At 42.6% G+C, this 16,425-nt stretch overlaps 1 protein-coding gene across 1 annotated transcript in view; it reads right to left on the reverse strand.

The window, feature by feature from the left end:
- Window positions 1–16,425, reverse strand: part of LOC124622498 (protein PTOV1 homolog) — a 319,275-nt gene that overhangs the window by 185,131 nt on the left and 117,719 nt on the right. The gene's annotated exons all lie outside the window — the stretch shown is intronic.

The following is a 16,425-nucleotide window of genomic DNA, read 5'->3' on the forward strand; positions in this document are numbered from 1 at the left end:
TACCCAGCAGGACGTGCAGTTAATTGTGGATAGAATGTATCTGAGGCCCTCTGACGGTGGAAGAGGACCAACAAGATCGATACGTACATGACGAAATTGTCCTGGAGGGATGTCGAACTTGTCCAGGGGTGAGGTGGTGTGGCGGCCAATTTTGTTGCGTTGGCAGGGGCCGCAGCTGCGAGCCCAGGTCTGACAGTCCCATTTTATATTTTTCCAAACAAAACACTCGGAGATGAGCTGTGTAGTGGCACAGACACCAGGGTGAGCGACATTATGCAGAGTGTCGAAGACCTGCTGGTGCAGGAGGGGTGGGGGTGGGGGGGGGGGAGGGGTGGGAGTAACGGGTGTAAGGTACCGGTAGAAGAGTCACACCACACCTCGTCCACAATGCCTGGAAATTTAGCTTTGAGGGCCCATGAGGAGTGCTGGAGATTCCTCGTCGGAGGCTTGTAGGGTGACCAGGTTGGATAAGTCAATGATGTGTGAAATAGTATTGAACTGCGAAAAAAATCTGTGGTGATTTTGTCCATGCCTTTGATGTAGTGAACGTCTGTTGTGGATTGACAGACTAGATCAAAGTCACGGAAATGCTGAGGGGATGGGTCCTCGGAGGGGGGTGGTAGGGGGGGGGGGGGGTGTGTGCAGAAAATGATTGCGAGTGGTTTGTGATCTGTGAGGATGAAGAATAAGCAACCCTCCTAGTTGGGGCAGAAGTGTTTGACAGCCTTGTAGACTGCAAGGAGTTCTCTATCGAAAGTGGAGTATTTCTTCTGAGCTGTTGATAGTTTTTTAGAGAAGAAATGATTAGGGGAAAACCATGTCTGCCTTGCGTTGCTGTACTACCACTCCCACTGTGATGTCACTGGTGTCCGTAGTGATGAACAACTTGGCCGAGGGGTCAGCGTGGGCGAGTGTCACGGTGTGAGCTGAAGAAGTCTTTAGTGCATTGAAAGCCTCCAGCATAGGTGCAGTCCAGTGAACAGGTTTGAGTCCTGAAGACTGTTTACCCGACAGTGAGTCTGTCAGCGGGGCCTGCACGGCGGTGGCAGAAGGCAGGTGACGATGGTGGTAATTTATTGTGTCCAGGAAACATCTGAGTTCTTTGTAAGTAGCCGGGGGCGGCAGTGAAGTGATGGCGTGCAAGCGAGATTTGGGAGGCTGTATTCCGTCGGTGGAGACACTGTAACCCAAGACCTCGACGCCATTTGAATTCAGGTCTGGAGGACCATGATTAAATTATTTTTATCTTCCTCCACTGACTTGCTGAAAATGAATATGTCATGCATCCATGTGAAGCAAAACTCGAACTGTCATAAGATGGAGTCAATGAAGCACTGCCACGTTTGCACCGCGTTTCTTTGGCCGAAGGGCATGAAGTAGTAATGGAACACACCAAGCAGCATGATAATAACTGTTTTAGGGATGTCATCCGGCGCTACAGGACTCTGGTGGTAGGCATGTTTATAGTTAATAACATTGAAGATTGTAGTGCCTGATAACATATGAGTGAAATCATTTATGTTAGGCACAGGGTAATTGTCCACGACAGTACGAACGTTTAAGCATCTGTAGTTGCCACACATTTGAAAAGAACCACCACGTTTGAGGACGAGGTGGATCGGTGAAGACCAGTTGTTGTCTGATGGTTGCAGGATACCTGCCTCCAAAAGTTCGTTAATTTGCTGCTGGTCTGCACGCAACTTAATAGGGTTGAAGGGTCTAACCTTGTGCCTAATAGGAGGGCTGGCAGTGATAACTATCTTGTGTGTCGTTCCGTCAGTGACAGAAGAAACTGAGCACTGCACATGAGACTAATCAATGTCCTGACGAGAAGTTTTTGGACAGGTAGGACGTGACGAGGCGCAGCCATTAGTGCAAGTGGGAAAAGGCAGTCGAAAGTCACATGTCTAGTAAGTGAGTGCGACGTGCACTTGTTTTGAGAGGGCGGCTGCACACGCAGTGCAGAGCGGGTCGGAATGTGTGGAGACTGTCAGCTGTCAAACTTGCACTTGGTATCTGGCACGGGCGAGAGTGGAGTTGGCATAGCACATGGAACAGCGATGGCTGCTGAGTCACGTGGCTGCCGCGTGAGAGAAGGGGAATGTTTATCAACATGCGGGGCGGTTGCTCACATGGTGGGTGTGGTTGTATCGTGCACGCAACTTATTAGAAGCACTGTCTGACACATATGGCAGTGAACGTGTCAAGCGTGTCAGGGATGCGGAGTCTACCGGATGCGAATCGTCACACGCAGTTAATGTTTTTGGACTAACCTGATGAGTGTCTGAGCTGGTGTCTGCTGGAGAAATACGATTAGGTGGCGGGACTGTGGACTGCAGTTTCAGCGGCAAGTATGAGCCACGACAAGCTCATTGTAAGTGTGTGCTATTCGTTGTTTCAGCTCATCATTTTCCCAGGGCAGTTATGCCACCAAGTCGTATTCTGACAGTAGGTTAGTGACGCAGGTCACTATGTCGCCCATGAGGGTGGAGCACTCGCATACCAACTCACATGTTGTGAGAGAAACAGAAGGTGAAACATAAGTGGGGGAGCACAGTATGTGAGTGTCAGTGGGATGGTGTAGCACTGAGCTCTGAACTATGTTCGGAGAGTGTTTGTAATGGGACAAAAAATCCATACTGATAATTGGTTCATCAATGTCAGCAATGTAGAAAGTCTACAGAAACCACAGAGAAGGAGATAGATGCACCATAACTTTGACAGAGCCTGAGGTTTGTAACGTCGATGCGTAGAAGTGACTTCGTCGGTGAAAAGACGGAGAGAGCCATCGATGTAGGTATGATAGACATGTCAGCACCAGTGTCAACTAGGAAAACGAGCCGGATGGATGAGTGAATGGAGTGCAATGTATGAGGACGCCTGTGAGGTTCCCTGCAGGTATTGGCATCTTTTAGTTCCTGCGATCGGTGTTTGGGTGCTGGCAAGGTAATCAGCATTTCTTGGCATTATCGCCAAAAATCTTGTGGTACCAGCAGTACAGATGGCCCATAGGTTACAGGTAATGATTTGAATTTGCCCACCTTGGAAATAACATGGAAGGCCAGTGCGGCAGACACAGGTGGAGCAGTGGGAGAGGCGAGTGTCTGAGCAGTCGGAACCGGAGCCCCCTGAGAGTGTCGAGGGGTGTTGACGGCAGGGGTGGGGGTTAGTAACTCGTGTGACAAAAGTACGAGTTCTCCCTGCATGTTGAAAACATGCCCCATGGGGTTAGACAATAAATTATCGGTGGAACTTGCAGAAGATCACTGCAGTGTGGTAAGATGCCCCTGGAAGGCGAAACGCCGAAAGATGTACTTGAACCCATGTGGTCAAAAAGTTGAGCAACAGGTCTGGGGGGTGAGCAAGGAAAATTTTGCACATGAAAATGTCCATCGTTGGTCTTCAGCCAAGACCGAAGTTCACTTCAAACCAGTTGATCATCACAGCTATTCATAAGACAATAGAAAGAAAACAAATATGACATATTTGAAGTTTGAAATATATGAAGTTTCTTGATATCCTTCATTAACGCTTTAATGTATCATTTCAAATTTTCTACATAAGACAACGGTAAGTTGAGACTTCAATGTATGGATTTTTATTTTACTCACTTTTATGACCTAAGTGTGTATTCTACATAAATTCTTGCTCAATAAACTTAAGATATAACCAGTTTGGTAAAACAGTGATTTATGCTCCAACACAAAGATACAAGGCAAAGAAAACAAAACAAATAGTACTGATGACGTCATTCTGGAAATTACTGACAGAATGTCAATCATTGAGGATGGAAGGAGGCTAATCACCGAATAGCAAAGCATTGAGCTGTCGATAGGCCCACACAAAAGAGAAAGAAAACTTAGTATCTTTCAAGGGTCAGGAACCAGTGGGGTGAAGAGCATGATGAAGGTGATGCGGAGGTGTGGGTTGGGAGCAGGTGACAGGATGGAGGAAGTGGAAATTGTTGTATAAAGGATGTGGGAAGAGTGAGTTAGCAGAGATTGGGACAATGAGTGTTACAGGAGCAAAGGACGTGTAGTAAGGATAACTTCCATTTGTGTGGTTTAGAAAAGCTAAAGCTGGAGGGAAAGATCCAGATGGCCCACATTGTGAAACAGCCACTAAACTTGAGCGTGTTCCGCTTAGCAGCATGTTTTGCCACTGGGTGGTCAACTTTGTTCTTGGCCACAGTTTGGCAGTGGCCATTCATTCTACTGTACAGTGTGTCAGTGGTCATCCTCACATAAAACGCTTTGCAGTGATCTCAGCAGAGCTGGTATATCATACGGCTGCCTCTGATGGCACAGGATAAGGACACGAGTAGGATGTGCTGGGTGGGTGGATTAATACACTCCTGGAAATTGAAATAAGAACACCGTGAATTCATTGTCCCAGGAAGGGGAAACTTTATTGACACATTCCTGGGGTCAGATACATCACATGATCACACTGACAGAACCACAGGCACATAGACACAGGCAACAGAGCATGCACAATGTCGGCACTAGTACAGTGTATATCCACCTTTCGCAGCAATGCAGGCTGCTATTCTCCCATGGAGACGATCGTAGAGATGCTGGATGTAGTCCTGTGGAACGGCTTGCCATGCCATTTCCATCTGGCGCCTCAGTTGGACCAGCGTTCGTGCTGGACGTGCAGACCGCGTGAGACGACGCTTCATCCAGTCCCAAACATGCTCAATGGGGGACAGATCCGGAGATCTTGCTGGCCATGGTAGTTGACTTACACCTTCTAGAGCACGTTGGGTGGCACGGGATGCATGCGGACGTGCATTGTCCTGTTGGAACAGCAAGTTCCCTTGCCGGTCTAGGAATGGTAGAACGATGGGTTCGATGTCGGTTTGGATGTACCGTGTACTACTCAGTGTCCCCTCGACGATCACCAGTGGTGTACGGCCAGTGTAGGAGATCGCTCCCCACACCATGATGCCGGGTGTTGGCCCTGTGTGCCTCGGTCGTATGCAGTCCTGATTGTGGCGCTCACCTGCACGGCGCCAAACACGCATACGACCATCATTGGCACCAAGGCAGAAGCGACTCTCATCGCTGAAGACGACACGTCTCCATTCGTCCCTCCATTCACGCCTGTCGCGACACCACTGGAGGCGGGCTGCACGATGTTGGGGCGCGAGCGGAAGATGGCCTAACGGTGTGCGGGACCGTAGCCCAGCTTCATGGAGACGGTTGCGAATGGTCCTCGCCGATACCCCAGGAGCAACAGTGTCCCTAATTTGCTGGGAAGTGGCGGTGCGGTCCCCTACGGCACTGCGTAGGATCCTACGGTCTTGGCGTGCATCCGTGCGTCGCTGCGGTCCGGTCCCAGGTCGACGGGCACGTGCACCTTCCGCCGACCACTGGCAACAACATCGATGTACTGTGGAGACCTCACGCCCCACGTGTTGAGCAATTCGGCGGTACGTCCACCCGGCCTCCCGCATGCCCACTATACGCCCTCGCTCAAAGTCCGTCAACTGCACATACGGTTCACGTCCACGCTGTCGCGGCATGCTACCAGTGTTAAAGACTGCGATGGAGCTCCGTATGCCACGGCAAACTGGCTGACACTGACGGCGGCGGTGCACAAATGCTGCGCAGCTAGCGCCATTCGACGGTCAACACCGCGGTTCCTGGTGTGTCCGCTGTGCCGTGCGTGTGATCATTGCTTGTACAGCCCTCTCGCAGTGTCCGGAGCAAGTATGGTGGGTCTGACACACCGGTGTCAATGTGTTCTTTTTTCCGTTTCCAGGAGTGTAGGTCTTGCACTTGTGTCTTTCACAGGGATGTGTCCCCTGTGGTAAGGGGTTGGTAGTGGCAATGGGAGTGTGGTGAGATGGACCAGAGAGTTGTATAGGTCAGGTGGGTGATGAATACCACTTAAGGAGGGACGGGAAGGAGCTGAAGTAAAATGTCCCTCATTACCACACACGATGAAAGATAATTAAAGCCCTGGAGAAGAATAAGATTCAGTTGTTCAGGTCCAGGACAACAGTGGATGATGAGAAGGATGCTCCTTTGTGGCTGATTCTTGGGGGTGGTGGGAGGGTTGAGTGTGTGTGTGAAGATACGGTGAAATCTGATTGGGGCTTAGATTTTGGGGGGGGGGGGGGGGGTACAGTCTGTTTGTGAAGGCCCTCCTTCAGCGAAAGACTTCTCATCAGATACTCTGTCCATGGATAGTTAGGCAGTATGGGAGTGATTTTTTGGTGTGGAATGGGTGGCAGATGCCAAAATACAGATAATATTAGTATTTAGCGGACTTAACCCAGAGAGAGGTTAGGATGGAACAGTCAAAGAGGTGGAGGTCAACATCCAAGAAGATGGCATATTGAGCTGAGGAACAGGTGAAGCAGATGGGAGAAAAGCTGTTGAGGTTGTGGAGGATTGAGAACCGGGTGCCTTGGTACAGAGTTCATATCATCAAGATATCATCAACGAATTTCAACCAGTGTGACATTACAGTCAAATATTACTAAGCAATATTGTTTAATTTTCTGCCACAATGTCATCATTATTTTATTGAGAGTACTGGACATGTGGGCTTTGGAGGATGACTTCGCATTTTTGAACTGGAAAGATGGTTTCTCAGTGTGGTCTCAGGGTCCTATTGTTGGCAGAACAGAGTCAGTTAATCTCATTACAAGAGGTGAGCTTCCCCAGGAAGACGGGCAGTTTTGTGGAAGAGTGGCAGCAGCTTGTTTCGTGCTTGTATCAACTTAGCTGGTGCCTGGTCTAGCTGAGGACAGTGGGTGCCATGCTGCCACTTCCATCCCCAGAGAATAACCAAGTACGATATTTTTGCCTTCTCTGCATAAGAACATCAGTGCCATGTGGGCAGAGTGAGAAAGATAGTAGTTGTTGCTTCAAAATTTTTGTCTCCCAATTGAAATGAGTAGCCCCAATATTGCGCTTGGCAAAAAGAGGCCAGTCAATTGTGGTGACACTACTCTAGGCCTGTACAACCTTGTGTTTGTTAATATGCGTTCTGTATGCCAAGAGTGGGAATTTTCTGCTGCATTCCCCTACATTTTCGTGAAACGAGTGATATTCTCATCCATCACATTGGCAACAGCACTGAGTTGTCCTATCCATGTACAGCTTTTTGAAAGTTAGAGAGCTGAGAGAGGAGAATTAAGTTTCCTGGTATTCATCTTCTGGCCACCGTGCAACTCGTCTCCCAGCCACAGCCTGTTGCTGATGGCTGTACGCTTTGCTGATTTTTGGGAAATTCAACTTTCACAATCTGCTGTAGTGTGATCCATACTCAGCACAGCTCACTACTTACATATTCTGGCAAGCAACTTGAGCTGCTCACTTGATTAGTATTTGGGATTTTGTCTCATTAATGTTGAATACATGAGCTGTCCAGATAAGGATAATGTGCTGCGTTTTCTCCACACAGCCTTCCATATAATTTGGTACTTCCACACAGTGTTAGTGCCATTTTTATGTTAACTCATTCCAGATTTGTAGAAAACCTTGCTCTCCATTAAGTGCTCATGTAAGCATGTCTGATAATTACAGCAAATAAAAATCTGTTGTACTCATACTTGATTTAAATTACAACATCCTTTAAATTGTCCTATAACTTTTCAATGGTTAGGTGACCAATTAACAATAAAAATAACCTACTGCACCCCTAAGCTTGTTGTTCTCACTGTGACAGTATTACCACAGCATACAGTACGCAAACTGGATGATCATTCTGCTATTATTCAGTGAAGATAATTACTGTTAACATACGCGAGTATAGCCTGCATTTTCATAAAAGAGAAAGGTTGGGCCGCAGTTTTAAAGAATATAACAACAGATCTAATTTTGTGCTTAGTTTTATGTATGCAATTGATTTTCTAATTTATTTTGACTATTCCTAGTTAGTATCTTTCATTACAGGGCAAAATCAGTATTGTTTTGTAACTTAAAGTCTATTATTGACTTATAAACAAATATAAATTATGTACTAATTATAAACATTTGGAGAAACCACTAATAGTATTCTTAAAGTATTTATCTGGCTCTATTCGAAAGCATGTTAGCAAAGCCAGCCCTTAATTAATTCCAAAGTAATTTCCAGTTGTGTCAAAAGTATCGTTTGCATAACTATATATGTTAATTTCATCATTTAAACAAATAATTCGGCCTAAACCTGGTAGCAGAAGAAACTGTGAAAAGGAAATTTTTTTTCGATGTATTCATTTAATTTAATGAGTTAAGATTTAATTGTAAGTTTTGTAAATTTAACTTCAAACAATGTGTAGTGTCAGTACCTATTATTGTGAGGATGTATAAGGGCCCAATTTTTGGTCATGAGAGAGTCAGACGAGGAACCCATATTGGTCAACAATGCATCCACTTAACTGTGAAATAAGTGTTGCACCAATAGGCCATGTGTTAAAACAATGCCAGTGTCTGTTCCATACATACCTTATTATTCTACAAGAACAGTGAACTGTGTGGTTGCACTTTTACTGCTCATACATGTTCAACAGTAAACTATTGTAGCAGTACGTGGGTGTTCGCCTGCAGCCTATTAATGAGGTTATTGAAAGTTAAACAATAGAGCACTGGCCACATATAACCATGTAATATTGCGGGGTTGTGAACAGTAAAAGAAAAACAACTGTGAAACACAAATGTGCACCTGTCATCTACATCATTTAAAATAGTCAGTGTTCTACTTCCACAGCCCATTTTTCAACCAGTGTAGCAAAGCAGTACGTCGACACTGAGGACAATTAATGAGGAAATAAAGCAGGCAAACTGTCACCTCATTTTCTTTTGACTTTTTGTCCATATGTTGTGTGAAATTAGCTGTATCACAAGATAGTAAATTTTTCTTTAGAGTGTCATTGGAGCATATTACTGGGAGGGGGAGGAGGAGGAGGAGGAGGAGGAGGAGGGGTGGTAGGGAAGGGGGAAGTAACATGTTCTAATGACACTGTCATGCTTGTGAACATACTCATGAAGTTTCAGTTTAATGGTCTACTATCTCATTTTCCCCTTACCCTGGACTTAGTGCTCCACCCACAGCAAGCATCTACGAATCGATATAGAGCTGTGGCAAAGTGTATACAGGTGAAACAGGAAGAACTGTTAGAGAACTTATTAAGAAACATAAACATCACATGTGGCTGAAACAAAATATGAAATCGACCGTAGCGGAACATCATGAGAACTGTGACATTGACATCGATTTCTATAATGTACATGTGCTGGCTAAGGAAACCAACATTTATAGAAGAAAAGTCTGAAAAGTAATTAAAATTTCTAAGAATGCATGTAACTTCAATAGACAGGCTTGTAGCATCGTAGTTTACCACCATCAAGGAAGCTCTGGCCACGTTGCTTCTAGCCAATGGTACGGACGCACCAATAGCAGCAAGAGGAATTTTAACCAATCACTCTCCTGCAGAATATGTGTAGAAAAAATCCCTTTCTAACCAATGATGTTGGCCCATCAATGGCACCCACAGGAGTTTTAGCCAATAACCCCCTTCTTTGGCATTAACGTGGAAAAACTTCTCTTACTATCCAATGATAATAGCCCATCAATGGTAGTCCAAGGATTTTTACCCAATAATCCCACTTCTGCAGCACAAGCTCAGGAAAATTATCCTTTATAAGAGAAGGCACACTGGTATCTGACAGTGTTTGATCTACAATGGACACCACAATATCCTGAAGAAGATCCCAGCAGAGGGGTAGAAATGTCATTCTTTGAAGAAATATGACTCAGCCTAACAACCCATACAATTTTAACTTCAGTGACAATGGCCATGAAAGACTGCTGACTTAACTAAATAAAAATCAGTTATACTTAGGCTTGATTTAAATAGCAAGGTCTGTTAAACTGTCCTATAATATTTCCACAGTTAGGTGATCTACAAAAAATTATCTGTTGCGCACCTAAGCTTGTTGTTTCCACAATGATGGTTTTATCATTGTGTACAATGACAAAACAGAGTGATAGTTCTCTTATTGTTCAGTGAAGATAATGAGCATTCCTGTCATTCATCTTGTTTATTGAGTAGCTAGAGGTGCAAGGCAGGTCCAGAGAGTAACTGCTGCCACGAAACCAAACAGCTAGAACTTTCATGGCGACCCTTATCCAGGATCTTAATTTTGCTTCCTTTTTATATCCTGCAGCTAGGGTGGCACAGTGAGACACGTTTTGGGGTGTAAAAAGTTGAAACAACCATTTTTGTCCCACTTTGTAGCTTGTGCACTAATCTGCAGCTGCAGCACATGATAGTATGGTCCATGCAAACTATGTGTTATTTATGACTTGTTTCCTGTATATGTACCTTTATTTTGGAGGGAAAATGTACACTGCATGTGACGATTTATTATGAAAGCTGTGTGCCCGCTGACAACCTGACACTTCTGCTAGGCACACAAAAAACATCCATGTTAAATTTCCCACAGAAATGAGCTGCCTGTGAAAACTGTAATCACTGTCTAACTTACATACCATGAAGTAAGGAAACAAATAATTCTCTTAAAACATATTAACATTTTATACATGTTAAAATGTCCATTTCAGTAGCTGAATGCTCCACTAGACAGACCCATTTGTGGGGGTCATGGGTTTGATTCCCGGTGCTGCAAAGTATTTTTCCTTGGTGGGAGAAACAGGGTGAACTAAGACTTGTGATTTATTAAGAAGCTATCTGACTGGGAGGCAGTGGTTCCAGGATCAGAACATTGACAATCACTGGGAGTGAGGTGTGCTGATCCCATGCCTCTCCATACCACATCTGATGATGATATTATGTATCATGCAGCATAACTTGCTGTGACAGTGCGAGCGAGAGAGAGACAAAGATATTGTTTATTACTCTGTGGCGGTCAGCGCTCACATAATTATTCTTAGGATATAGAGCTTTTGTTCTTCTTAAGAGTAATTTTTACTAGAAGAGAGCCATTCTTGTGATGTAAAAATCAACGACATTGCGAGTTTTGGATTCACATTGTAAAATATATGTGTATATGGAAGGAAATCAATTAATAGAACAATAAAATATTGTTCATTTCAAGAAGGTATGTGTTATTCTACACCCAGTGTATACTTCTATTGTGATTTAATGAGAAGTTCCGACAGGAGTGTTCAGTTCTAGTGAAATAGTTCGATGTTTTCTTCGGAAAAGAAGTCACTTCATGGATCATTCAAATCCGCAATAGCACCTGGACATTTCTCAGAACTGAAAGCAATCTGATTGCTATGCAACAGAGCCCCGAAGAATATTTATCCATACTTTGGTTACCACTTTCAGCTCAACACGGTATCTGCAGCATCTGGAGCAGATTTCTACAACAGTGGAAGCGTGTAATCGCTATCAGTTTCACACATCGCCCTGTGTACGCTGTATGTATTTACCCACAACAGTGAACATACAGTTACTCACACACATAGAAACACAATATAAGGTGGTGTGGGAAAGGTCCTGTGGAGCTACACAGTAATTAGCCTAGTAGTAGTAGTAAACAATTTTTTTTTTAAGGGACCCTTTATATATGTCTACCGTTAGACAGGACACGATCCTGATACAACAGTACATGAACAAAATGAATAGTAAACCTACACTATAACTATGTTAGTAATTTAGTAATTAATGTTTCATTGTGTGTGTATATATGTCTAGTTTTATAGAGTAACTGCATTATGATCCTTTGTATGTTTCATGCTAATGGAACATGTGAGAGTATCTTGTGAAGAGAGCGAGTACACCGTTCCTGCAGCCGAGCAGAAACTTCAAAAAGGTCAGAACATTTGAATTACTAGCTTTCTTGAGCATTTATGCATTGTAGTGACCTTTCACATATTGATTTTCTAAGTATAAATAGTGTTGCTACATTACTTTTACTAGAATTCCAGTATTTCAGTAGATATAGTAAGACAATATTTTATGTGTTATCTATATACTGTGTTTGTGTCACATTGTGAAGTGTACATTAACAGCATTAGGACATTAACTTTTTTTGCGTGTGTAAAATTTAATAGTCACTTTTGTAGGACTTACTTAGTGGAGAAACTGTCAATTGCTTATTTACATGGTGATAACTAGATCTATGTTCAAAGCCAATAAGCAAGCACACATCACAATGCCACAAAATGAATTAAATAGTGTGAATGCATCGTCAACTAGTGCCACAGAATTTCATACCGGCGTAGTTAGCGATATGTCGATTACGGCTGAGCAACCAGCAGTAATTAATGCGCTCACGCCGTCGACACAAACGGTTACTATTTCCGACATTCATATGTCGAATAAAGTCCAGAGAAATATGCAGCAAACAACAAACAACAAGAATTTCATCTCTGACACAGACGCGTGCGAAAATGAAATGACTGTACCGAAAAATGTGTTGGTACAATCCTCATTAAGCCCAGTGCAATCGTCAATTGCTGAGAATACCGATTTGTTATCCCAGCTGATGTCAAGTTTGACTGTCATAACACAAGGGATAAAAGCATTGCAAACCACACAATTCACGTTTGCAAATGACATGAATCGTAGATTCCAGACATTGGAAACCACGCAATCTAATCTTGCAACGACACAATCCACGTTTGCGAATGACATGAATCGTAGATTCCAAGTATTGGAGAGTGTGCAATTTAATTTGGCAAAGGAGCAACCTAATAAACTGAAAGAAATAAATGATAAGATTACTGAAAAATTCCAAAGTTCGGAAGCAAAGCAGAGTCACTTGATTGCCAGTCAGGCACAACTCATAGTTACACAAGAAAAACAGTATCAGGAATTAACAACCAAATACAAAGACATCTTATGTCATCGAGATATACTAAATCATCAAGTGCAAGAAGTTATTCATGTACAGGACACTATTGCGCAGGACGTGAATACAATTAAGCACAATAACAAGCAAGCTGTCATTGAGCTTACTCGAAGGGTAGATACTCTCAGTCTCAAAGGCGAGAAACACATAGAGAAACTTTTCAATGAACATAACATCACATTCTCTAAGGACATTGAAGATTGGGCGAAAGAGCAAACCGAGACAGTGCGAAATTATGTTGACCAAACCTTGAAAGAAACGGTTTCTAATGTTCAAGTTAACAACGAAACTGCACAAGAACAACTTAAAGCAGAAGTTAACGAGATTAAGGAGAATATAGGAGATGAATTTTCTACTTGGAAAGCAAAGATAGAAAATACATTAAGAGCATGCCAGCAGGGTCTAGTTACTACTAGAGGGGCACACGCTACTTGCAGTTTATCAAAAGCAGACACTATTCCTGATGAAACCAGTGAACCAAATCCATGCAACAATATCCATATATTGGTGCATATTCACGTAATCAATCAGAAACAAATTATCAAGATTATCATTCACCGCGAAGTAGCCACCAGAATACACCTGTGACTATGAATGAAGGAAAAAAATGCTTAAATATCTTCAATTCCAGATATTTATTCCCGAAAGGAAGTCTATCAATTCCGTGGTATTTATCAAGCAATTTAGAGGGATATTGCCACGGATGTGGACTGAGCAACAAAAAATTATGTACATTGCAGGATTCATACATGGAGATGGATCGATGTGGGCGACAGAAGCATCCGATTGGTGTCAAGATTATGACTAATTTGAACGCACTTTCTTGCACAAGTACTGGAATAAGGGAGTACAAGAAAGACTACGTAAGGAGGTTTTTGACCCACAACCTTTTTCTTTCAAAAATGGATCTTTAAGAAAGTATTTCGAGAAGTATATAAATAAAAGCAAATACTGGAATGAACCAAACCCGACGCAGGATATCATTCAAATATTAAAGGGGAAACTTCCACTTGAAGTTAAAGAAAAACTTCTACATGTGCCTGGACAACATGTGCGCTACAACCAACCAAGTTACCAACCTAACAAATACCATAGTAACAACAAACAGTACGGAAACAAACCTATTGCACACAATTCACCAAACCCACAGGTGAATTATTTCCAGAAAAATGTGAATTTTGGTAACGAAAATCCCGACCAGTGTAATCATGACCAACAATGTGAACAAACATATAAACAGAAATGGAGGAAGAGTAATAAGAAGAGGAAAGGATACTATCAAGAAGGGAATTATCAGCAAAAATGCCGATATCAGCAACCAACCCAAGAATATCACAACCAACCACAAACTTCAGGTTGGGTACCAAATGCTAATGCAAATGAATAGAGAAATCAACCACCAATAATAACTGACATAACGGAGCAGACATCTACTAATAATGGACAATCGTCAACCTAAACTCGACTGTCAGAAGCCCCGACGGTGCAGTCTAGGAAATTTTGAGGGACGAAAATTCAAGCGTCAATTTTTTTCAGTACAATGATGGTAGATTATTAACAGAAGAACTTCAGCAGGATATGATGCCTTGTCAAGAGGAGCATATCACTGAACCCGTTGCGAAAATTCAGGCGGCAATTGAAGGCATTACTGTGCAAGTTACTTTAGATACAGGAGCAGCAGTAAATGTCATTTTTGAGAAGTTATTTCAAAGAATACTTCAGAAAGCAAATCCACCGATTTTTCCTGTTCAGTGTTGTAAAATTGTAGGCCCTACTGGTCATAAGTCTTCTCAGGTTAAAGTGCAGACTCAACTCCACTTAGATATAGGAAATGTAGCTATAAATTGCACGTTCCTTGTAATAGAAAAATTGGTTGAGGACTGTATCCTGGGTATAGATGAATTTAGAGAGAGAAATTGGCATATCGATTTTTCTCTAGGCCATGCCAGTTTTACAATAATGGATCAGACACATCAAGTGAATCTTCTCAAGGAATATAGTACCCATGGAAAGTACTGTCAGGGACGAAAGCTGCAAATAAAGTGGATACATAGCAAACCTGCTCAGTATTACCAAATTAATTACTTGTAACCAGTCTTAAAACCTGAAGATATGGTATACGAAAAGGTGCAAGAACCTGAATATTTGCAACAACATCAAAGAAAGCAATTATATGATGATCTACAGGAATATCATAAAGACTTTCAAGAAAACCCTGGTGTAATCAAGGGATACACATGTCATTTAGATGCGATTCCACACCAAGTTTTCTGCCGTACTTTTTATCCAGTACCGTGGCACCAACGAAAGGCAGTTGATGCAGAAATCCAACAGATGCTTGAATGGGATCTGATCGAATCTTCGACGAGTTCATACTGTAGTCCACTTCATGTTGTCCCGAAAAAAGGAGGAAAAGTTCATCTCGTGCTAGACGCACGGCAGATAAATAAGATTATTGTGCCTGTGCAAACTCATCCGTAAAATATCGATGAGTTAATTCAAAAGTTCGAGGGGATAAAATACTTAACAAATATTGATCTGAAAAGTTCATTTTGGCAGGTGGCACTAGACTAACCATCAAAAAAGTACACCGCGTTTGTACATGCAGGTAGAAGCTATCAATTTAAGGTTTTACCTTTCGGGCTAAATGTGAACTCAGGAGTTTTTATAAATGCTCTAGATTACGCATTGCACTTCAAAGCAATTTAACTTTGTTTGTGGACGACATGCTCATAGCTACGACCACATGGAAGGAGCATGTTGATTTATTGAGAAGAGTATTAGAATGTTTCAAGGAAGCAGGCATAATCACAAATCTGCAAAAGTCCCATTTTGCTCGAGATAAAATCAAATTTCTGGGACATCTTATAAATGAAAAAGGCATCTTACCAGACTCCGAGAAAATAAAGGCAATCAAAAACTTTGCAGTTCCAACAACAAAAAAGCAATTAAAGGGCTTCCTCAGAGTTGTCTCTTTTTTCAGGCGTTTCATTCACGACCACTCTATTAATGCAGAACCGTTGTACAGCTTGTTGTGCAAAAATACTCCGTGGGTGTGGACGCAACAATGCCAGAATGCATTTGAAGCAATAAAACATGCCTTAGTCAATTCACAAATATTATATCATCCAGATATGATCAAGAATTCGGTTTAATGGCAGATGCTTCGGAAATTGGAATAGGTTCATGCCTCTTCCAAGTAAAGATGAGAGATAGAAAATCAACTTTCTGTCCAATAGCTTTTGCTAGCCAACTCTTAACTGCTTGTGAAAGAACATATACGACTACCGAAAAGGAAGCATTGGCCATAGTCTGGTCATTTAAGAAATTTTACTATTACTTATACGGAGCGAAGACAACAGTATACTGTGACCACAAAGTGCTAAGTTTTTTGCAAACATGTAAATTATTACATCCAAGACTAGAAAGGTGGACACTCTCACTCCAAGAGTTTCAGTTTGAAATTAAATGCCTAAGCGGACAGGATAATTTCATCACCGATGCACTGTCTAGAATGCCAGATGGAGATTTCTCAACTATCAACATCACGGACAATCCATCCGAATTTAAAGTTCTTATAATGACTGATAGAATATATAGGAAACAT

Source organism: Schistocerca americana, chromosome 7 (genome assembly GCF_021461395.2).
Source record: "Schistocerca americana isolate TAMUIC-IGC-003095 chromosome 7, iqSchAmer2.1, whole genome shotgun sequence".
Lineage (NCBI taxonomy): Eukaryota > Metazoa > Arthropoda > Insecta > Orthoptera > Acrididae > Schistocerca > Schistocerca americana.